This window comes from Stenella coeruleoalba (assembly GCF_951394435.1).
Source record: "Stenella coeruleoalba genome assembly, chromosome: 3".
Taxonomy (NCBI): Eukaryota; Metazoa; Chordata; class Mammalia; order Artiodactyla; family Delphinidae; genus Stenella; species Stenella coeruleoalba.
Window position 1 is genome coordinate 45,866,019 of NC_137148.1, and position 24,247 is coordinate 45,890,265.

General features: G+C 40.5%; 1 protein-coding gene across 6 annotated transcripts in view; it reads right to left on the bottom strand.

Moving 5' to 3' along the window:
* PDE4D (phosphodiesterase 4D) overlaps nt 1–24,247 on the bottom strand; it is a 723,544-nt gene that overhangs the window by 60,718 nt on the left and 638,579 nt on the right. The gene's annotated exons all lie outside the window — the stretch shown is intronic.

Sequence of the window (24,247 nt, forward strand, 5' to 3'; positions counted from 1 at the left end):
GCAGACTCTCAACCACTGCGCCACCAGGGAAGCCCTCAGTATTAAAATTTGACATAAGCATATGCTCTCATGACATGTCAGGCATGAACTGAAGGACTGCTCAGTGGGACTTCCAAAGGAATAGACTTCTTGCTCTTAAAAACTACAGTCTTCTGAAATTGTCATCATATTGTATTCATCATAACTCTGTTCACCAGAATTTCTTTCAGGGAGAGTGCAAGAAAGTGCTTGACAAGGCTACTTATTACAGAAGACGGGACTTGAGAAGTACTGGTTTGGGCGGGACTAACCTGTGGTCTCTTCCACATAGGAAAGGGGAAGAATATGCTTGTTGCTCCAGTGGGAATATATGTGTGGGTGTGGGTGTGTGTGTGTGTGTGTGTGTGTGTGTGTGTGTGTGCGCGCGTGTATAACAGAAAGGAGTCAGTTTTGTTTACAGGATAATTTCACCCTATAAATCTCCCACTCCCCCCAGTCTTTAATAAAGTTACTGAAGGTACAAAATGCTGAGATAAAGAGATTTTGTTTTGTTTAATCTGAGCTTGGAGGCCAGATTGGCTCAAACTGAAATGTCAGCCTGAGCTGACACTGAGAAGAGACAGAGAAAGAGGAGGAAGCTTTTGGAACTCAGTGTAAGAGCAGGAAGGAATTTTGTCCAAGGAATTGGAGTTTGAGCTAAGCTTAATCAGACATCTGGATTGCGGACTTTATGTGACATGTGAACGACTATAAGTAATATTACTCCTTGATGGAAACTAGAAGAGTAGGAGGTGGTTCCCATCTCCATTCCACTACATACAAGCCATAATCCCTGGCACATCACCTAATCTTTCTTGGACCTTAATTTCCTCACCTGTAGATTGGGGATAATAACAAGAACCTTGTAGATTATTTTAAGTGAGAGACCATGAGTTAAATAACCTTGTGTTGCTTACCTACTAGATTCTTTTCCAGGCACTGCACTAAATGATGGAGATTTAGCAATGAACAAGGTAGTTAAAAGTTCCTGCCTACTCTCAAGGAGTTTACGTTCTACTGGTTATAATAATTTTCTTTTCATTTGAATAAACATATATTGAACACCTGCTAGGTCCCAGGCCCTGGGTACACCAAATGGAAGGAAATAACTTTGGGTTTAAAGAAGCTCATAGTCCAATGAGGAAGGCAATTATTGGAGATATGTATGTAAGTTTCCACCAAAACCAGGCAGTAGGTACAGCAAAGTCGGCATAAGGCAGAGATGGGGAACAGGGAAGGTGCAAACTACCACATCTCAGGAGAGATCTGGGAAAACTTTCTGAAAGAGGGAATGCCAGCCTGGAGTCTCCAAGGATGAACTGAAGAGTTAACCAGGTGAGAAATGGGAGGTGACATCTAAGATAGAGAGTAACGTGTCACTGCCAGTTAGAGAACATAGGCCATTCAGGTAGCTACAAGCAGAGAAGAATGCTAAGTTTGGGATCCAGCAATGGACAAAGATAAAGGTGGAGAGGCAGTTATGGGGGATTTAGTATACTCTTCCAAGGGTTTATGGTTTTTTCCCCAAGGAGCCACTAAAAATCTAAGCAAGAATGTCACATGGTCAGATTTGCTTTTCAGAAAGATTACTCTGGGAAGTGTGAAAAGAGGGTTGGAGAAAGACAAGACCAGTTAGGAGGCCTAGTGTGAGAGGAGAAGCTGCCAGAAAGGTAGGGAGAGAACCTCTCAGGAGCAAAGAAAAAGAATTTCAAAGGAGAGAGTATCAAGGCATAGCCACTGATATCCAAAACAGACCATAGACACCCACCAGTTTGAGGTAAGATGATTTTCATTCCCAATTTATATTTCACCAACAAAGATTAGAAATGCTAGTGAGGAAGCTTCTCTCTGGGAATTTGTTTCAATAAAAGAACAACAAACATTTTGCAAAAAGGCTGAAAAAAAAAACTATTAGAACTATGTATGTTATTTTCATACTCCTGTTACAACCTTAGGAGTCATTTTGATTCCCATGGGGAGGGGGCTTGTAGGAGGGTATCTGTGTTTCCATCAACCTTCAGGGATGACACAGTCATCTTTATCTCTGTCAGTTCTTGCACAAAGCATTCCTTATAGCAAGTAAGGAGTTTGCTTAGGTGATCTCTACTTCCTACACAGCTCTGATACTTGCTTATTTCATAACTTCTGACACTATGTTAATCTGGGTGAGGTGTTGGTTTTGAAGTTGTTCATGACTGATTAACCTGGGTGGGGTCAGGTATTACTATAGAGGGCATTCCAGAATTGACCAGATGTTTTCAAAGGTCCCATCCAATACCATGGTTCTGGAACTCTGTGAGTTTGGTTCAACTGTATACCAGGTATGGGTGTTTTACATTTGAAATTGAGATATTTTGAGAAAGAAAGTTATTGATAAATAGAAAGTCTTGCTTTCTCTGCTGTATATTTATATCCTCTACCCCTGCCCCCAACCATATTCCCATCTAATACTTTGCCAATTGATTTACCAATTTCTTCTTAATTTATACAACTGCCACCTTCAGTCAAATCCTCATCTATATATTTCCAGATTCGTGTAACAGCGGACTACTGGATCTCCCTGGGTGCAGTTTTTCTCACCACAGTCCTGTTTATAAAGTCAGAATAATCTTACTTAAGCTCTGTTTTTAATGTGTAAGTTCCTCACTCAAAATTCAGCTGCACAAACTCCCTCCTTCTTATTCTATGAAAGCCATACTTCTTGAGTTCACAGAAGGCCTTTTTTTTTTTTTTCCCAGTGGGCTTTTCCACACCATTCCAGATCCTCTTATTCACCATCCCATCTAAGGCTGCCATTCTTAGCCAATCCTTCCACCTAGATACAATTTGCTGGCTCCTGTCTCTATGACTGTGTTTATGTCACTTTTATATATGTTTCTAGGCTTTTCTACAAGTGCGTAGGACAGTTGCTGACATTTACAGGCACTCAACAAGTATTTGTGAGCAAATAACCAATAAGTAGGCATGCTTTATAACAAATAAGAATATCTCTTTCCAAGTAAGATTTAAGTAGTCATCATGTCCTGGGTATGCCTCTCTAGATGTAGCCATCTTCGTGTATCTCTTATGCTACATCTCTTGCTTTCAAACTGTGTTGTCTGTTGCTAAAGAGTATCAGAAGCTAACATTGCCAGAACTTTGGCATGGTTAATGCATCATGGTGTCTTTTGGAAGATATATTAATATTATACTGAAATGATAGGTATTATGATAAATACAGAGAATGAACTTTATAAAATCAGGCAAAATTTTGAAAGATTCCATCAATATGCAGGTATGAAGTTTGAGGGGAACAAGTGAATGAACTAAAGGCTGTGTGCCATCCATCCGACCAAGATCAAGAGAACAGGTTCCCCATGCAAATCAAAATTGGGAGAATAGCTGGATCTCCTACCTACTTACCTATTCTTGCCGCTCTGAGTTTAGCCAATCTGTCGTGCTCATGTTATTTTCTAACAGCCATATTTAAATCTATATTTCTCTCTCAATGTAATAAATTTAAATACTGTCTACGGCCTCCCCATTAGATTATTCTGTGTTTTCACTACTTCATCTCCCCCATCCACCCCATCCCCATCTATTTCCCCATTCTTACACCCCACACATACATACTCTGTTGGTTTTACGCTTTAAAAAATAATTTAGATTTTTTAATTCCAGACTTTTATTTAGATTTTCCTTAGAATATGACCTTTCTGTCTTCAGAATCCTTTCTCAATCTTTATAATTCATGGTCACATTATATCACGTATTTCTTTTCACCATTACCTATACTTGATTCATTGCTCACTATTCTATCTTGTACACTCCATCATCCTTATCTCCCAATCTTTGTTCTGACTTTTCACATGGAAGGAAAACTCCCTTAAGTGATTGCCCATAAAGGAGACATTGGTGGTAGGTCTATTTTGATTCCCTGTACTTCAAAAGGCACAATGCTTGTAAACCTTTTTGGAAGTCTAATAAACCTTTTGAGAATCTAAAGCAAACCTCTCCAGAAAACTGGACATAGGTTCATATAATCAGAGTTTTTATTTTAAAAGTGTTCACTGGCTTCCCTGAAGTCCCCAAGGACTCCAGGTGGAGAATTCCTTCCTGCATGGAGAAAAGAAAATAATTGTTTTAATCAAAACTGCTCCAGAATTTTTCACTCTGAATTGGTACCTCTGCTGCCTCCTTTGTTTCCTTACTACCCTTCACTAGGGATACCTAAAGAGAAGTAATGCCAAAGAGACATTCATTCCATTTAAGGGAATTGAAGTCTGAGCTAAGAAAAATATATCTATACAAAAGGTGTCCAGAGAAAGACTAGGCTCTTTCAAATAGGCTATGAATAGGTTTGAGAAGGGTAACTTCTTACGTCCCATGTTTATACTCACTACTTGTGCTATAAGTAGAACATATGAGTGAGAAGCCACGTCAGCCTACTGGTAAACCTGCATTTGTTAAATGTGTATACATTATAGAGCAAGTTTTAGTACTCAAGATTATACCATATATACATGGATGGTCTACTTGTGCATGAACTGGCACCATACACAAGCTTAAGTAAAAGAAATTAGCTTCGGGCTTCCCTGGTGACGCAGTGGTTGAGAGTCTGCCTGCCGATGCAGGTGACACGGGTTCGTGCCCCGGTCCGGGAAGATCCCACATGCCGCGGAGCGGCTGGTCCCGTGGGCCATGGCCGCTGAGCCTGCGCGTCCGGAGCCTGTGCTCCGCAACGGGAGAGGCCACAACAGTGAGAGGCCCGCGTACGGCAAAAAAAAAAAAAAAAAAAAAAAAAAATTAGTTTTCTAATTGTACAAGAGTATCTGGGGAGGTTTAGATTTGGATAAGAAAGCTCTTACACACACATGCAAAGACCCACAACCCGTAGAGTTCCCCATGGGAAGCAGTATGACAGATGGGAAAGAGCATAGATTTCAGAATTTGACTTCCAGCTTTGCCATTGTTCTAGTCATCCTGTTATCTTAAATTAGTCGTTTAAATACCGGAGCCCATTGTATAAATTGGGAATTAATTTTTATGAGAAATGCATGTGAAAATGCATGTAATGCACGTATATCTGACTTATAGCAGGTAATCAATAGTAACTATTATTCTGACCCAATTTATAAGGTTGTTTAAATAAATTCATCTACAATAAGGCATTTCATACATAAAGGGTTACTTCCACTCTCACAGGTTCTCAATCCTAAGCCAATTACTATTTTCTTACCATCATCCTTCAATTATTAACCAGTTCTGCACTGAACATGAGTGAAGAATCTAAGATCTAGAATAGCCTTCACAAGACCACACCAAATCACGCAAAGTCACTAGCATTTAAAAATACGGGGGCTTCCCTGGTGGTGCAGTGGTTGAGAATCTGCCTGCCAATGCAGGGGACACAGGTTCGAACCCTGGTCTGGGAAGATCCCACATGCCGCGGAGCAACTAAGTCCGTGAGCCACAACCACTGAGCCTGCGCATCTGGAGCCTGTGCTCCGCAACAAGAGAGGTCGCGATAGTGAGAGGCCCACGCTCCATGATGAAAAGTGGCCCCCGCTCGCCACAACTAGAGAAAGCCCTAGCACAGAAACGAAGACCCAACACAACAAAAATAAATAAGTAAATAAATAAATTTTTTTTTAAAAAGTACAAATATGTCATTGGTTAATGACAGAACACCACTTACTATGAAGTTACTGGGAGATATCACTCCAACATTTCCCAAAGAATGTTTAAATGAACATAATTGCTATGAGAGTCTCCTTATTAAGAGAATTCTGTGGGCAAACAACATTGGGAAATGTTACATATGATTTTAAGGAGCAGTGATTTTAATGGACATGAACCTACCAAAAGCTAGAAGCTCTACAGCAAAGAGACCTATTTAATGTCACTTAACAAGTATTATTAAAACATATTTGATCTTGGAGTGCAACAACTATAATGTCTTGAAGCATACTTTGGAAAACTTTGCTCTATATCATGTCAGGTGAGTCCAAAAACATAAACACAATACATCTGTTCTGTAGGTTCCCATATATTTGAAATCTCCACCAAGGACATCTTCTTTCCCCTCCTCCTGCCCTCATGTACTATTGAGAAGTGGCAAGAGAGTAATCTTCCTCTTCCCCTTCCTCCCCCTTTCTCTCTCTCATCCCAGAAAGAGAGCAGTCCAACAATCCATACGTATTTATTGAGCCTCTCTGATGTGCTGGTTGCTGTGAAACACAAGAACATGAAAGATTCGGCGGCCTCGGCCTGGGAAGGAACTTATAATACCCTGCTGAGAAAATCAGACACATGACCAGTTGCTGCCTAGAGACAGTGGAAGGTAGCATGGAAATCATCAGCTTGGAAGCGCTACTGTGGCTCAGGGCAGGGAGCAGAAGGTATGGACGGCAGCTAGGTGTGCAGGGTTCCAGGAAGAAGGTGAACCTGGATGGAGGTCTTCGGCGCAGTCTGTGGTTTGAATGGCTGTGGGTGGGAGGAGGGAGTCAACTGGCATTCTTTTCAGGTAGAAGAAACAAACATCTGAAGCCTGAATAAAGGTTTCATGTGTGGGTGGAAAATAGCCCGGATAGAGTAGACTCCTTCCAGGGAGCAGGAGGGAAACAGTGGAATACTTCAATGTGTGGCCTGGAGCTAATGGATATTAAGGGAATTGCATAAGTGTACTTGTGGCCCAGGAGGATAAAATGAGGAAGGGAGGAGGTAGATTAAGCATCCATTGCAGGACTTCCCTGGTGGCACAGTGGTTAACAATCTGCCTGCCAATGCAGGGGACATGGGTTCGAGCCCGGGTCTGGGAAGATCCCACATGCCATGGAGCAACTAAGCCCGTGTGCTACAACTACTGAGCCTGCGCTCTAGAGCCTGCAAGCCACAACTACTGAAACCCGCACGCCTAGAGCCCATGCTCCGCAACAAGAGAAGCCATTGCAGTGAGAAGCCTGCGCACCGCAACGAAGAGTAGCCCCCACTCGACACAACTAGAGAAAAGCCCGCATGCAGCAACGAAGACCCAATTCAGCCAAAAATAAAAACTATAAATAAATAAATAAAAGAATGCATTGCAGGAGTCCAGATGCACAGTGAGCAATGAACCAAGATTTCTAGAGGTATCTATTTTAGTGGCCTCCTAGGACAGTCATGAGCAATAGGAAGAGCATGACATTGGGGACAGAGACCTAGGCTCAAATGTTGGCTCTGCAACTTAGCAATGTGGCAAAGCCGGGTGAATTATTGAACTTTCAATCTATCAGTTTTTTCATTTGTAAATAGAGCTAAAAATACACCCCACAGAAGATTGAACCCCAGGCCATGTTCCATATTTTATTTGAATTTAAGACTAACTTAAAGAATCACATATCTATATGCCTATTTCGTTTTATTGGTTTCCTTTCAACTTAAATGCATGATTTGTTTAAAAAATTATAAATATTTATCAAGTTTGTTACATGTAACACGTAACAGCTGATTTTTTTTTTTTTTTTTTTTTTCAGTACGCGGGCCTCCCATTGCTGTGGCCTCTCCCGTTGCGGAGCACAAGCTCCGGACACGCAGGCTCAGCGGCCGTGGCTCACAGGCCCAGCCGCTCCGCAGCATGTGGAATCTTCCTGGACCGGGGCACGAACCCGTGTCCCCTGCATCGGCAGGCGGACTCTCAACCACTGCGACACCAGGGAAGCCCAATGTAACAGCTGATTTTAACTGCATCCATTTCCTCCTCATCTCTTCTTCAAACACAGTTATCAAAACAATTCTGTACATATTTTTGATACTAGTAGTAGTTAGCCCCTGCATCTCTCTGAAAATTAACACAATGAGCAAGAGTATTCATTGTACCTGTTACTTTAAACTATTAGGCGTAAGAATGGACATGTGGACACAGAGGGGGACAGGGAGGGTGGGACGAACTGGGAGAATTAGGATTGACATTTATACACTACCATGGGTAAAATAGCTAGCTAGTGGGAACATGCTGTAAAGAACAGGAAGCTCAGCTCGGTGCTCTGTGATGACCTGAGGGGTGGGATGGGGGGGGGGAGGGAGGTCCAAGAGGGAGGGGATGTATTTATATAGAGAGCTGATTCACTTCATTGTTCAGCAGAAACAACACAACATTGTGAAGCAATTAAACTCCAATAAAGACAACAAAAAACTGTAGTTGTTTTATCAAGCTAGATGCTTAAAGCATGCCATTCGTGTTTTATTTCATTCTTAAGATTAGCTTTTGAAAATATATATTATTTCAAAACAATTTGGACACTTCTTGCCATCCTCTGATCTTGCAAAACCATATTTTATTTTGAGCATTCCAGGTTTATGCATAAATTACAGCTCCTTGATTAGAGAAAAAAAAGTTGAATAGAAATTTTCTTCCTATTGTCTGAAAACATAATGATTACACATATATTATAAATATTTTTATAAATCTCCAGGATATATTTACCAGCTAGAATTATTTATTTAACGTGTGGCCATTTCACATTGAGTTCATTAAGGGTTTAGATTTAAGACAAGTTTGAGATCCATTAAAATAAGTTGCTGTGGTGTGTCCTTCTGGTGACTTCATATTTTTTACTTTATATTTTTAAACGGTATTACATACCTTAACTCTCGAAATACAACTTTTAAGTTTCATGATTTTTGCCATTTTGCTAACAGCACTATTCTCAGTGCATCTACCATTTCACTGGCATTATTTATTTCATTCATATAATTTTCTGTTGCAAAATAACCAATGGAGAAGCTTCTGGATATTTAGGTCCACATTCTAATTCCAGTCTGTGTATTTTGTTTTCATAATTTGTCCTGGTGACCTAATAATCATGGCTTCCCAGCTTGAAAGTTCCCTTTGTTCATCAGCTTCAAGGCCCCAGCTAATTCCTTTTTGGCATTCTCTGAGACCTTCCAACAAGTAAAAATTATGGGGAACTTCAACTCCTGTAGAGACTGTCATTTTCTTAAAGGTTCAGACTCTAACCATACAGAGTTTTGGGAGAAGATTTTATGAAATAAGGAAGTGGCTTTCAAATATTTTTGACAGTGAACCACAGTAAGAAACACATTTTATACTATGACCAGTATACTTGTTTAAAGTAGGAAGTACAATGAATACTATTGTTAATTGTGCTCATTTTTTGAAGAAGTGTGGGTGCTGACTCCTGCTATAAAAAATATGTACAGGAAGGTTTTGATACCTGTTTGTTTTAAAAAGGTAAGGGGTTGGAGAAAAGGAAACCCTCCTACACAATTGGTGGGAATGTAAATCGGTGCAGCCACTATGGAGTACTGTAGGGAGGTGCCTTAAAAAACTAAAAATAGAACTACCATATGATCCAGCAATCCCACTCCTGGGCATATACCCAGAAAAGGTGCAAACTCTAATTTGAAAAGATACATACACCCCAATATTCATAGCAGCACTATTTACAATAGCCAAGACATGGAAGCAACCTAAGTGTTCACGGACAGATGAATGGATAAAGAAGATGTGGCACATATATACATACATACACACATACACATATATATTTATAACTAGATAACTATATATATATGTATAAGAGAATACTACTCAGCCATAAAAAAGAATGAAACAATGCCATTTGCAGCAACATGTATGGACCTAGAGATTATCATACGAAGTGAAGTAAGTTAGAGAAAGACAAATATCATGTGATATCACTTATATATGGAATCCAAAAAAAAATTACAAATGAACTTATTTACAAAACAGAAAGAGACTCACAGACGTAGAAAACAAAATTATGGTTACCAAAGGGGAAAGGTGGGGGGATAAATTAGGAGTTTGGGATGAACACATACACACTACTGAAAAAAAATAAAAGGTAGGAGGGAGTGAACTCCTATTAAAAGCAACTTTCGTGTGTTATATATAATGGTCATGGCAAAATTTGTTTATAGTCTTTGTTTAACAAACCATGCATTTAAGTGAAAGTGAAAGAATGATATACACACCATATAAAGGAAATCTATACATAATTGAAACACATACACACTGGACACATATTTGATCCAGTATATAAAGAACTGGAATAGAACTTACATGAAATATTTACTCTTACCATGTATGATTCACTCTGATGTTTTCTATTCTATTCATTTTAAGAATATTGATTGTGACCCATGAAACTGATTTTGCAATCTACCAATAAGTTTGAAAACATGGAGGTAAGGAATCATCTAGCTTAATAATTGTTAGTTTTGTCTCCCTCTTGTTTCTTCTTCCCGTTTTGTAATAAAAACTCTCCCTTGGGCTTCCCTGGTGGCGCAGTGGTTGAGAGTCCACCTGCCGATGCAGGGGACATGGGTTCGTGCCCTGGTCCGGGAAGATCTCACATGCCGCAGGGCGGCTGGGCCTGTGAACCATGGCCTCTGAGCCTGCGTGTCCAGAGCCTGTGCTCCGCAATGGGAGAGGCCACAACAGTAAGAGGCCCGCGTACTGCAAAAAAAACCAAAACCAAACAAACAAACAAAAACTCTCCCTCTACTTTTCTACTGCAAGGGAGACGTAAGTAGAACACAGGGTTCTTTATGGTATGAGCTGTCTAACATGCAGATACTTCATAAGTCATTTCTCCATACATGTGTGGGGCTCCTTAGGACACTAGAGGCTTAGCAGTTGAACACATAAAGCATAGATCACTCACTAACAAGCCTTATAGGAGCCAGACAGATCATATGAATGAATGGATGAATGATGTGGTTGGGGGTACTGAGGGGGAAGCAGGTGGAGACGTCAGAGGGCACATGTGGGAACGATGGCCAACTGTTGCCAGATCTTCAGATTTTTCAAAAGAATCCGCACATTTGGAGATTTATATGCAAAATTTGTTTTTAAAGTTTGGGCAACTAGTTTTAAAAAGTTAAACATTTTAAGGACGGAACAAAATAAAAGTCATAACCCTTAGTGGCCAGATTGCAACGTCTAATATCTGCAGTGCTTATTAGCACAAGTGACAGAAGTCTTCCTGAGAGCAGCGTTTTAGACAAGCCTATAAGGACATTATAATTTCAAGGTGGAAAAATTAAGTTAAATGTTTCTGGAATCCGGAAGGCTAATGTAGGGTCACAAAGACTTTTGATTTGGAGTCAAAAGACAGAGATTCCTTACCAGGTTCCAATAATTACTCAGGGACGGTCTTGGCCAAATGATCTCAGCTGTCCATGCACCAACTGGACCCCTATGAGATGTGCTGTGAGGAACTTGGCCTGACCAAAAAGATATGACTCCAATGACCTAAAAATTACTAATGACCCAGCCGAACAGGGAGCACTGTTTCCCCCAAACTGCCACACATCCTATCCCTTTCATTGGCAAATGAATAGGAAAAAATAAATTTTTCCATTTGGCCCACATTTTAACTCTTACAAAGAAATTCCCAGAAAACCTAGCTCTTGCCTCAGTTTCTAGGGGTCTTTTCCTCTTTCAATTCCTCCTAAATAATCTTATGTTCCCAAAGCACCTCTTCTATAATAATAATAATAATATCTCTCCTTACACAAGACCATATTCTGGATTCTAATGCATATAGGTTTGTATCTAAACTTCAGTTAGACTCCTGGGATGTCCTTTAAAATCCATCTCACTAGACCCATCTGTCCTCACCATCCCTTGTGGTTGACCCCACCTACACTCCCCACCTCCTGTCAGCAAGTCCCCCCAGAGTCCCACATCTGCACATTTGGTCATATTTACCCCTTGCTCATCCAGTCCTTCATTCCCTCTTTTCTTCCATCTACTCCATTCCTGCCTTTCACAGGCCACTTCCTTCATGCAAAAGTTCTTCCAAAGGAAGCTCTGCATAGAAGCCGATGACAAGCTCTCCCTAGGAGCAGCAGGAAAGTCTGGGGAGCAGTGATCCTGAGATCACCCAGGGAGGGGGACACTCAGGAGAAGATTTAGGATGATGGGTTCTGGAGCTGGAGGGAATCCATATACTTTGTCTGTTTTGGTTTTACCAAGGGGGTAAGTCCTTTTGCTGGACAAAGTTGGGAAACTAGACATTGTTTTGATTTCATTGACATTGATTCATTCTTGTCTACTTAAAACTTTGGTTCGACTCATTACTCAACAAATATTTGTTGAACATCTGTTAGGGGGTATCTGATACTCTAAGAGGTGCTCAGTGTACAGAGCTGAATTCAGATCTCTGGCTTCAGGGAGCCCCCAGTCTAGAGGTGCTCATCCAAAAATGAACAGTCACAGTGATTTCAAACAGTTGACATATACAAACTACTATATTTAGAATAGATAACCAACAAGGATCTCCTGTATAGCACAGGGAACTCTGCCCAACATTCTGTAATAACCTAAATGGGAAAAGAATTTGAAAACGAATACATACATGTATATGTATAACTGAATCACTCTGCTGTACACCTGAAACTAACACAACATTGTAAATCAACTCTACTCCAATATAAAATAAAAATTAAAGAAAAAGAAATTCATGCGTGCTAAGGCAGAAGCATGCCAGTCTTCCTGAAGACAATGTCCAAGCCCTCCTCCACCTGCTAACTCATGATCAGAGTTTGCAAACTGGGTTGGGATTTAGGGAACAGCAAGAGTGGACCTGGTGGCTCAGATGGGGCAAGAACCAGCTCGTGGCACTAGGCTTCAGGCACACCAGACACAAAAACAGTCTTTTCCTTCTCCAAGTCTCCAAATTCTCTTCAGTGGAAGCCTAGGAGTGAGAGAGAAAAGGAGGCAGAGAGCTACAAGCACGGGGGCAAAGGAGGAAAGGGTAGGCATGGGTCTCTAAAAGTGGAGAAATCCAGCCAACTGGAAGCTGAGAACATGAAGAAGACAATGTTTATGTGAAAAGGACAAGGAAACTGTTGGGGGCAGAGGAGAAAACCTGGGGCTGGCAGATAAGCCGGTGGAAAAAATCCAACCCTTTGAGAATTTAAAGTTTGCAGCTCGAATTCCCCATTTGCTGCCCCTTCTGCCTGCCCCGTCCTCCTCCCCATGAGTTGGTCTCTGGGGCCCCAGGGTCCTGCTCTCTTTGTGCGGATTGAAAGTTTAGAAATGAATTCATCAGGGCAAGTAACCATTGATAACGTAATTGTCCTTCAGGGTGAGACTGACACTTGAATTGAACCTGGCCGGCTGGCTGCAGAAGGAAGGTGCTTCTTCTACAGGAGTAAAGCCCCTACTGGAGCTCTGAGCTGCCGCCACCCCTTATTCTTTTACTTAGAAACGAGGCTGGGTGGGCCCCGACTCCCCTTAATCTCTGAGTGGACTATATGCTGGTTTATTCTGCGCCACAGAGGGACTGAAACTTCAAGAGAACAGTGTTTGGAGTAAGTCAGTCCTTGTTTCCCAAACTGAGTTTTGCCACTGACTAGCCTGAGACCCTCATATAAGCTAATTCGCTTGTTTAAGCTTGTTTTCTAATTTGAAAAATGCCGAGAGCAGGACCTACATCACAGGGTGATTCTGAAGATTAATTGGATTGCGTGTGTGTAAAGTAAGTGCTCAGAAGAGCATGATGATGCGGGATTTTACATGCAGGCACAAAGAGTATGTTAGGATTTTCTGAATTATTTCCAGCTCCTTCCAGCGTTTCACTCCTCTCCCAGATTCTATTATTCACTGACTGACTGAGAGGGTCTTCCCAGCCTTTACCGATGTGACTAAGAAGAGTAATCCTGGAAAGTACTCTCAAATTGTTTATCTAATTAAACAAACAAACCTTTTTAACCCAGACATCCTGAATCTCTGTAGCTTGTCTCTGCTGATTTGGTCAGAACAGCTCAGATGGTTGGGAAGGGCTTTCCAGGTGGAAAAAAAGTAAATTAACAGTCTGGAAAACAAAGACCTCTGAGTAAAAACGGTGTCACTGTAACAACCCACTCGCCCCTTTTGTTTACCATAGCGTCTAGCATGAGTAGGGGGTCTGGAAAAACCCAGGTTACCACCCAGCAGGAGTTCCCTCTAAAGACAGAGACTGGCAGATATCATATTTGATGCATGAAAGCCAACTTTTCGAGTAATTAAATCATTAAATAATCTATTGCCATGATTTGTTTAATACTAGAATGAATTTCTCCAGGGTTAGGATCATATCAATACATTTTTCTATCTCTGGTGCAAAACACTGGTTTGTCACATACCAGATATCCAATATTTTTGTTGAATTGAATTGAACTGAAAAAGCATGAAACAGTCCCTTTATTAAGGCTACCTTTCTGTGATGTTTCCAGAGCTTCTCACACCTCTGAGAATCAACAACTAGACTGTTAGAGAAATATTAACATGCTTCAGGGGCTAGTAAGCCTCATGCTCTGAGATACTGCGTGATTAGAGTAACTGTGCTGCGAAGAGAAATCCCTGGCATAGTGAACCTTATCTTCAGTTTCCCCTCCTAGTGCCCTACAGAATGGCTTATTCTCTGGGTGCCTAAACACCCCATTTCATTTGTTTGTTTAAATATCTATTGCCCTGTGTTCCATATGGGTAGGGGTTTCATATATTCTAATTGACCTTGAAGTTACCAGGTTTACGTTTGTTATCCCAGCATAAATATGAATAGCATTGCATTTCATTCTCAGAAGTGTCCTGGTGTGGAAGCTAAATCATATGGACACTATGGGAGAGTTCATCACACATCATTTAGCTGCCCAGCCCTGCCTCTTCCGGAAGTCTGGGTACCACACCGGCCCAAGGCTTTCCTCTATGGAAGCAATTCTCTCAAATCACCAGAGCATACAGGAGCTTTGAGCCTACTGCTAGAAGAACAGGCACCTCTGTTCAGAGACACTCTTGGTGAAACAACAGAAAAAAATCAGTTCTCTAAATTTAAGTCTTTCTTTCATCTTGAACCACTTAGGAACACTGAGAAACAAAGAATCACTAACGATTACATCCCCAGTTACTGAAATCTAGAAGACACGTCCATTCGAAAACTCTAATCTAGTAATTAAGCTTCTCAGATTAAACTGCACCTTAATAACGTAGCTTCTTTGGTCAAAATCAGTTTAAGCCCCTCTAATGCGATTTGGAATAAATGGACAGACGAAAATTAAAATGTTGGCTGGTCAAGGTAATCAGAAAGCTCACTTCATTCAGTCAATAACAATGGCACTTGAACTGATTCTTTTTACTACTGGGATGTAATTGTTCTTGGCTTTAATTTCTTGTAATGATGGAATGAATTAGATTACTTCATACTTTTAGGAACACTTGGCTACAGCATGTTTCAGTGCTTCCATAAACCCCGCTGGAAATTAAATCAGCTCTGGGACTGTTCATTCTCCCTATTTAGTGACATAGCTGCCTCATGTCAGCAAAATGGGAACCATTATCTACCTTAATCCAAGATACTGCAGTAGAGTTAAGAGAAATGACCCCCTCCGCCCCTCTCTTTTCAGACCTCCCTATTTGTAACCCTCAAATTGTGGCATGCCTGCTGGGACACAATCTTGTTAGAACAAGCAGAGTAATCCTCGTGTGGGACTTTAGGACTGTACTGTGAGTTCAAAATGTACCCGTGATTCAAATTTAGATGAGGGTATGAGTTGGTAAGAACATGAAGAGCCTCAAACAGTCTTAAGAGCCCAAACTACTTTTGTTCTGGGCTACCAGTTTCTCCTTTCCCCAATTTTAGGTGAACACACCACCTTTGAGGTAGGGAATCTATTTCCACACACCATTGAAATTAGTCATTAGGCTAGCACATGTAATCTTTAGACCCTTAGCCAGGGTAGGTAAAATATTCTAGCAGAGCCTAACACGACTTTCCTGAAAACTGCAGCTACTAAGCTCGTACTGTACAAGATCATACTACAAATGATAGTGCAAATACACTTCTGCACACTGATGTCAAATACTTAAAACACATGCAACATTATTAACAGGCTACATTGTGGCAGAGACTGCTGGCTGGTCCCTGACACTGGTGCTTTTCTTCATCAGGTCTCTATTAGAATCCCAATTCTTACCTAAGCAAATGGATACTCAAAACAGAAAATTCCCAGAATCCTAGTGTTACCATACAACTAAGTCCTAGTGAATGGGTTGGAAGTAGAAGTGTTATATGGAAGTTTCAGGAACTCTCATTAAAAGACATCTCTCATATATCTTTTATGTGTCTTTCTCCATTCCCTTCTCTTTTCTACTGGCTAGAATATGAAGTGGATGGATGGAGCTGGGGTTGCCATATCAGGTCGTGGGTTGAATTTACACACTGAGGCCACGTCTAATAGCAACATAATGGAAGGAGCATGTGTCCTTGAAGACTTTATGGAATAGAAGTGCTGCCCCATGAGCTCTGGACTACCTACCTTCTGATTTTAACATGATGCAGAAATAAACATCTACCTTGTTTAAAACACTTCTATTTTAAATGTCTATATTCACAGCCAAATACAATCCCAACTAATACAAAAACCATTAATAAAACTCCTATTCACCTATTATCTAGGACTATAGCTTAGTCTTGTCAACAAGAAGTGTGTTGACATAGGCCAGGCTGAAATTTAGATAACGGATGACTGGTTTCTGGTTTACTCTAATTCAAAGATATTGTGCAGTGATAGTTTGTGAATTAAGAGCTTGCTCTGGAACTATCTGAAAATAATTTTGAGAAAACAGGCCAAACAAAACCCTGCAAGAACCCCCAGAGCTTCCCCTAGGGTTCAGATATTTGCCCTTCCAGCCTAATTTGGAAGCCATTCCAGCCTGGAAGCTGATGGGAGCCTGGAAGTGATGAACTAAAAAATGGTGTCCCCACCATGAAGAAGAACACTGTCCTCATTCTGGGAAGGTTCTCCCCCCGGACTCCCACCCCACTCATTTATACACTTGAACACACGGATGCTTACATATTTTTTCTGACTCAGTAGTCTCTGAGCACACTGCTCTTGTTATATCGCTACAACCTGGAGGATCTTTTTCAAAATTATTTCTTTCTATGATTTGTCATTCAAAGCCAATGTTCTCTCCTCCTGCAGATCCAACAGCTTTAAAACTACATTCTTGTGGATCCAAGTCATGTCTGAAAGGTTTATAGAATGACATACGGTGGTCATATGGTCAGAGAACAAATAATTCTTAATGTATAATAGTTTAAAGCAAAACAGTTTATGTGTAAGCTCCATGAGACTACAGACCATGGCTGTCTTATTTACTACCAAATCCCCAGCTCCTGGAACATTCCCTTTCAATGTAAATCCGTTAAATGAATAAATGAAGAGTCTGTTCAGGGTAGTAAACTTGTTGTTTGCACATACTTGAGACCCACCTCTGTGTGTACATTGTCACTGGATGAACACACAACCTCCTGGACGACTTTGCAGGATTGTGCCACTATAGTGTCCACCATAGTTACCAAGGGGCCAGTTTTTCATAAATTGCTGCAGCATCGCAACTTCGTCCTACAGAAAATCTTGCTGCCCATTCTAAATACCTGAAGCACTGTTGTTCTCAATTGGATTCCCCAGTACATAGGCATATTGTTGGATACACTGGGGTGGAGAGGGATATACCAGCTCAAGGCCCTTTGGGAAAAAAATTGCAACTGTCAGATATGCGTTATCAAAATTAGCTACATAGCTTATTAAACATAAATCTCAGTTCTATTTACTCACAGCAGTGTAAACCTGCATTCAAAAAAATAAGACAGGAGATAAAAACAGCTACAAGAACCATTTTGGGACTGTCTCAGTGAAGGAATGGCTGTGGTGTAGTGTCAGGATAATGACCACAGGACCCCTGATCTCTCCAAAACCCATCTGGCATTGCCAATGCCCCCTCCACTTCTCTGCTGCTTACTGCCAGGGAGAAAGGCAAGGGCACTGACTAAGTAGAAACTACTGAAATCTTTCAAAACCTGGGGTTATCTGATCACAAGAGGAAAAACAGGGTCAAAAATACAGAAAGACAAGATGTTCTGTCTGTCCTAACGAATGCTAGCTAACTGTAGTGCCACTGATAAGATGCATCCCTAAACAGATAAGATTTCTTTATTAAGGGAAATCTCTATTAGTATTAACACGTGTATTTTTCCTAAAACCAACATTGAGTCATTTCCCACATACTGACATACCATGTTTGTTGGCAAAATTTAAAATGGGAGTGATATGACTTTTTTCAGATAGTTGAGTTATTCTTTCTACCAGTTTCAGTATCTGGGTTAGAATTTGAGGTAAAAAGGTATAAAAACAATTCATGCTGAAATATCCAAAGGCAATCAGGTGTCTGATGCTATATTATAGTTGTTTAGAAAAGTATACTTGTTTTTTGGAGATATAGATTGGGGAGTTGGAGGATGGAGGGCCATGATGTGTGCAGCTTTCTCTCAAGGGCTTCTAAGAAGAAAAGTAGTGTGTGTGTGTGTGTGTGTGTGTGTGTGTGTGTGTGTACACAAAGAGAAAGGCAGTGATACAGCACATGGGGCAGAGTGTTGACAATGGGTCAATCTGGGTGAGGAATACATATGGGTTCTCTGTACTCTTCACAAAGCTTTCTATTATGTTTGATATGATTTCCAAATAAAACATTTTTTTAAAGAGGCAATCAGAACAGTGACAATAAATTATTTCATGTTTGAACACTCTCCTGCCCCCCCCCCGTGTATAAACACTTCATACTGCACTTTTTTGCCTATACAGTGAGTGCTAGCACAGTACATGAGTGGGAAACTCAGTCTTCCAATCTATTCATGCATTCAAGCTCTAAGTGATTCCAAGACTTTTTAGACAATGCCTTGATTTTTAAGACAGCATTTTCAAAGATATAATGTAATGACCTTCCTTATAAACGAGGCCACCCTTTTGTCCTTTCAGATTTCGTTGACACTGGCCCATGGAGTACAACTATATGAGAACCACAGCCTTGAAAAAGACAGCTGAAGCATATTGCCTAAACCACAGGCTATGGAAAACTTGGCCAAAAGCAACTACTTTGGACTGCTGACTTCAAACGTGCTGATGAATACAATGAACTGTGGAAGATGTATGATTTGTTTTGAACATATTCACTATGATTGATGGCCCAGATTTGGCAAGTTAGTTCACTCCCAGTGAAGATGAAAGTTTCATTGCCTTGCCTCTTTCAACCTTCCTGTTGAGACAGGTTCCACTCTGATTGGCCAGTGTACTAAGAAATCACTTGAAACCTGCAGCATAATGAATGTATTAGCTATACTATGAATCAATGCTGTACACAGTATTCCTGAGTCAACATGAGCTCTTAATTAAATTTCCTTATTATCATGCCTCTGGAAATTTTCCTTCAGATTACTAAACTTGAAGATATGCATTTAAGTGTCAACCAGTAACTATGCTAGTAATTTTCTAAACTGGGCCAGGGCCAGGGCCAGGGTCAGGTTAGGAAGTGATCTATTATGAATGGCAGGTCATAAAACTGATAGATGTGATCAAAACTACCCATAAATTGATTCAAACCATTTTTGCCTCAAGTTATCCCGTCACCTAGAGTATCTGCCTCGGAGCAAGCCAATTTTAGTTATTGCCTTAAAAATATAAAGGAGAAGATAAAAATTGAGATAATCAGTTTATTTGGCAGTGGCAGAGGTATGGGGAATGAAAAAGAAAGTAAAAAATGAGTGAGAATCAGATAGTATTAGTTCTCTAGAATGAAATTGGAATTCTTATTTTAAATTGATGAATATCTTTCAGAAATACAAAAGAGACAGAGAAGGAATAAGAACCTAATTCCAAGGTAACTCCAAGGAAGAGACCATTTAAATTAAAAATCTGACGCGGACGGTGGCCAGAATTCAAGTGTTTGGTTGTTGTTATTAATAAAGAAACATGAGACAATATATATGTTTTCTCTTGTTACCTACCAGTTGACAAGAGGAAGGAGACGGAGAGACTGACTGACTGACAGACAAAGAGACAAAGTCTGGAAAGAAACAAAAATCCAGCCTTAAGATCCCTGTTATATTTCAGACCCCTTTCAAAATATCGTATTTTGCTAAACTACATTAGAAATGTGTTTTATTTTTTCAGTCAACTGATAGGCCAACTGGCCGAGGTGACATCTGCATCCTTGGTACTCTTTCAGGTGACTTCTATGGGCTACCATAAGCAAGTCCTAGCCAAGCTCTCATTGGTTCATTTGGGGCTAGGTAGACTACATTGCCTCCTAAAAGAAACCACACAGCCCTGATGCTGGTCCTACTAAAGTGGAGTCTGCTGTCAGGTCCTAAAGACTACCCATGCCCCAGTATTTTATCACAATGAGTCAAATGGGAATGAAATACTCAGAACAGGCCATGAATCTACTGGCAGTGAAATTTCAACATCCTGCACAACATGGTGATTTGTTAATTCAGATTGGGACTCTTTTTACTAGAGTTTGTTACTCCTCTCTAAAATGTCAATAAACCATCTGTTTTTATTCATTCACCAAATAACTTTTTTTAAAAAAGTATTTAATCAGAGGATCAGCAATACATGGATCTTATATATATATATCTTATTATTTTTATTATTGTCTTATATATATATGATATATATATATATATATCTTATATATATCTCTTATTAGTGATGATCCCTTCTCCAAGCTTAGTTTTTTTTTAGGCGTTACCTTTTTTTCTATCCTTCCAACAAATAGCCTGACTTCCAAGTGTAAGGAGTATTTCAGTTGTAGAAATGTCCACAGGGTCTCCGACTTTCCTTAACAATAAATAAATAATTAAGTTTTATTAAAGAAAAGAAAGTCAGAAGATTCTATGCTTGCCTTACACACTGACTTCAAGTTTACCCACACCCAATTTTCATATTTTGGAGATTTCATTGCTTTCTACACATGGGGCTCCTTTTATTCCCTGGCCACAAAGGATAAATGCATTCTACTTGTTATATCTATAATGAAAATAAAATATCACACACCTATCTTTGCAGAATAAACATCTTAAGTCTAAAGTTTCCTTGGAAATAAGATCAGGAAATAATTGTCAAGAGACTATACACTAATAAAATATTGTGTTAAGGAATACCAAATAATCTGAAAACCTAGACATCCTGTTCCTTCCTTTGACTCATACTGTTTTAATCATATGATATTACATGTATTAGTATTTGGAAGCTACTGAGACTTCATTATAATATTGTCTTTAGGATATATGATTTGAGAGTCTCTTGTAAGAAATTTGATTTTATACCAATTTGTTTTGGCCCTTAATAACTAGATCTCCTTTGATAGGATCTGAGAATTAATATTCCTATCTCACAAAGAATACAAGAGGCCCGAGTAGATGGAGTTTCAAAGGTGGTCCCTGTCAAAGTACTTTTACCTCAACCAAAAATGTCCCAATTCTTCCTGTGTGCTTTTCGGATTCTGTTCTAAGAAATATACCTTCTTCACTCTCCTAATGGAAAACCACTGACTCATTGATTCATTCAACAAACATTTACTGAACACGTAATATGTACTAAACACTGGATAAGATGCTGGACATGCAATAATGAATAGATAAGTTCTTGCCCTTAAGAAATTCAGTCTAGTCAGGAAGTGAGGAAAGTTAACAAACAATCCTAGTGGACCACTGAGGAGGGTTCCGACAGCACATTCAGAACACAGAGGCATCTAACTTATTCTTGGGGAGCTTCCTAGAGGAGCTGATTCTTTTTTTTTTTTTTTTTTTTTTTTTTGCGGTACGCAGGCCTCTCACTGTTGTGGCCTCTCCCGTTGTGCAGCACAGGCTCCGGACGCGCAGGCTCAGCGGCCATGGCTCACGGGCCCAGCCACTCCGCAGCATGTGGGATCTTCCCGGACCGGGGCACGAACTCTCAACCACTGCGCCACCAGGGAAGCCCGAGGAGCTGATTCTTGATACATCAAAAAGCAGGAGGGGCGCAGTGGTTGAGAGTCCGCCTGCCGATGCAGGGGACACGGGTTTGTGCCCCGGTCTGGGAAGATCCCACATGCTGCGGAGCGGCTGGGCCTGTGAGCCATGGCCGCTGAGCCTGCGCATCCGGAGCCTGTGCTCCGCAACGGGAGAGGCCACAACAGTGAGAGGCCTGCGTACCACAAAAAAAAAAAAGGTGGGGGGCGGGGGGGAAATGCAGGAATTAGGTGCAGGGAAGAGGAGCAAGGGTGGAGTGGGGGAAGGAGTGGGGAGGTGAGGAGGGGTCCCAGACAAAGAGAATAACATGGACAAAGGTGTAAGTCATGGGAACGGTGTATTTGTTATAGGAGAGGGTGCACGTGTGGGAGAACATTTTAAGTTGAGGCAGGAGAGGATCATGCGAAATGAGTGACTAGTAAAGGAAGCTGGTCATCTCCCCAAGTGGTAGGAAAGCTTATTTTTAAGATACTGATCCTTCTTCTTTTTCTTTTTCATTCTATGGAGAAAAGAAGAGAAAACATGCCTTTACGGAGAATGAGTTGCAAGGAAGAAAACAGCCATAAGTTTCTGAAGAGAGAAGAAGATATATGATCAACATCTTGTCCCAATCAGGACACTTTTTTATATACATATAAATTTATTTTATTTACTTTATTTTTCGCTGTGTTGGGTCTTCGTTGCTGTGTGTGGGCTTTCTCTACCTGTGGTGAGTGGGGGCTACTCTTCACTGTGGTGCGAGGGCTTCTCATTGCAGTGGCTTCTCTTGTTGCAGAGCATAGGCTCTAGGCGTGCAGGCTTCAGTAGTTGCAGCGTGTGGGCTCAGTAGTTGTGCCTTGTGGGCTCTAGAGCGCAGGTTCAGTAGTTGTGGTGCATGGGTTTAGTTGCTCCACAGCTTGTGGGATCTTCCCAGACCAGGGCTTGAACCCGTGTCCCCTGCACTGGCAGGTGGATTCTTAACCACTGCACCACCAGGGAAGCCCAAGGACACTTCTTTTTGAAATGCAGTAAGTTATCACATACCTTACCCACATTTCTAGCCTGCATGATGGTGTTGAAATATTGACTATGTTTCTGATATAGTTTCTGAATGTCACTGCAGGGATGAATAAGCCCAGCAGACTAGAATCATATGGGTTTGCCATATGACACTTTTTTCCCACATAAGATTAGAGGAAAACTGATTTCACTAAATTTCCTGCCTTATTTGGGTTAGAACTGAAGTCTGTGCCATTATCCTTTTGCCTATTCTTTTGTATTAATATTAAAAATCTGACGTGGGATTGTGCTATTATGGAAGAAATAATTGAATACTTTTTGTTACGTCTTATTTCTAAAGGGCTTTAATTTTTTTAAAAAAGAAAAATAGGACGTGGGTTTTCTTTACAAAAAGCATACTATTTTTAGACTTTAAGGATTTTCCAAGTAAACATATATTTCTCAATTTACTCTAAGTAAATTGTAAGTTAGTACCTAGAGGCCAAGTACCTTGTAATTGGTGCAATCTTTTATAATACTCTTTGTGGTCAGTTTTTAATAACTCAAAATTTAAGAAAACTTCATAAGACTACTAAAATAAAGTTCTACTGTAGAGCCTATAGTGAAAAAACATGAACCACACTGGCTTGACGTCCAGAGCTTAAAACTGTCTATTTGAGTTCTCGATTAAAAACAGCCTAACTCTGTAATAACCTATATGGGAAAAGAATCTGAAAAAGAACAGATACATAAATATGTATAATTAAATCACTTTGCTGTCCACCTGAAACTAACACAACATTATGAATCAACTCTATTCCAATATAAAATAAAAAAAATTTTAAAAAGAAAAAAAAATCCAAATGTCTTTGTATGTCTTGCAATAAAAAAAAATAAAGTATATTAGTTTTGTCCTCCTTAAAAAAAAAACCAACAGCCTATATGTAAGAAATACAAAATCCAACATCTCTATGGCTGAGTATTCTGAAGTCTCAGTCTCTTTGTTTATAAGAAAGTAAAACTTGCCCCTAACCCACACTGCCAGCATGCTGAGATTCTGTTAGGGTACAGATTTCATCTGGGTTAACATGATTGTTGACGTTGATGGTATATTTCACATTAGTTTAAGAAATCACTGCCTATTCAGACAATGGGGACAATGAAAGTAAAAAAAAAAAAAAAAAAGTAGGGCTTCCCTGGTGGCGCAGTGGTTGAGAGCCCGCCTGCCGATGCAGGGCACACGGGTTCGTGCCCCGGTCCGGGAGGATCCTACATGCCACGGAGCGGCTGGGCCCGTGAGCCATGGCCGCAGAGCCTGCGCGTCCGGAGCCTGTGCTCCGCAACGGGAGAGGCCACAACAGTGAGGGGCCCGCGTAACGCAAAAAAAAAAAAAAAGTATTATTTTGCTA